Source organism: Myotis brandtii, unplaced genomic scaffold, assembly GCF_000412655.1.
Source record: "Myotis brandtii unplaced genomic scaffold, ASM41265v1 scaffold1057, whole genome shotgun sequence".
NCBI classification, from domain to species: domain Eukaryota; kingdom Metazoa; phylum Chordata; class Mammalia; order Chiroptera; family Vespertilionidae; genus Myotis; species Myotis brandtii.
This window is the reverse complement of record NW_005353568.1, coordinates 122,598-123,356: the sequence shown is the minus strand read 5'-3', so window position 1 is coordinate 123,356 and position 759 is coordinate 122,598.

Here is a 759-nt window from a genome sequence, read left to right as displayed (position 1 = left end):
TGTGTTTGCTGTGTGTTGGCTGTGTATTTGCTGTGTGTTTGCTGTGTGTTTGCTGTGTGTTGACTGTGTGTTTGCTGTGTGTTGGCTGTTAGTTAGTGTTGGCTGTGTGCTGGCTGTTTGCTTAGCTGCACAGTGTCAGCCACGCCCTGGCCCTCTGTGGAAGTGGCTCTGACCTCAGCAGGGGAAGCAGGAGGAGCAGCTGGGGTTGGGTTGTTCGCACTGCTGAGCAGAGCCGGCTCCCTGACCATTGTCCTTGTGAATCCCCAGAAACACTGGACTTAGAGAGACATAACACTGCCCCTCTGCTTAGACCGGTGACCTGTGAGAAAGAGGGCCCCGGGGGTCCGGTCACTGCACAGGGCGGGGCCCAGGGGACGGCAGGACCGCAGGCTCGGGGGTGAGGGCGGCTGTGCCCCCGGTGCAGCCCTCAGACCCAGGCCCTGCACGTGGGGACGTCTGTGTGGCCAGGAGTTTGCACCTCACTGCGGGACCAGGCTCAGTGAGTCCTAAACACAGGTGACCAACCCGGCCAGCATAGGGCAGGGGGTGTGTGAACCAGGAGGTCACAGTTCGAGAGGTCCCGTGGGCATGTGCAGAATGGTGGCCGCTCTCTGCCCAGCGAGGACCCTCCTGGGCCTGCCCGCCCCCCGCCTCAGGGGCTGGTTCCCTCCACTTCAGCTGCAGCCGTCCCGTGTGGGCCTGTTGGCACACGAGCCTGGGGTCCTCTGAGGGGCAGCCCTGGGGACTGACCACAGCAGC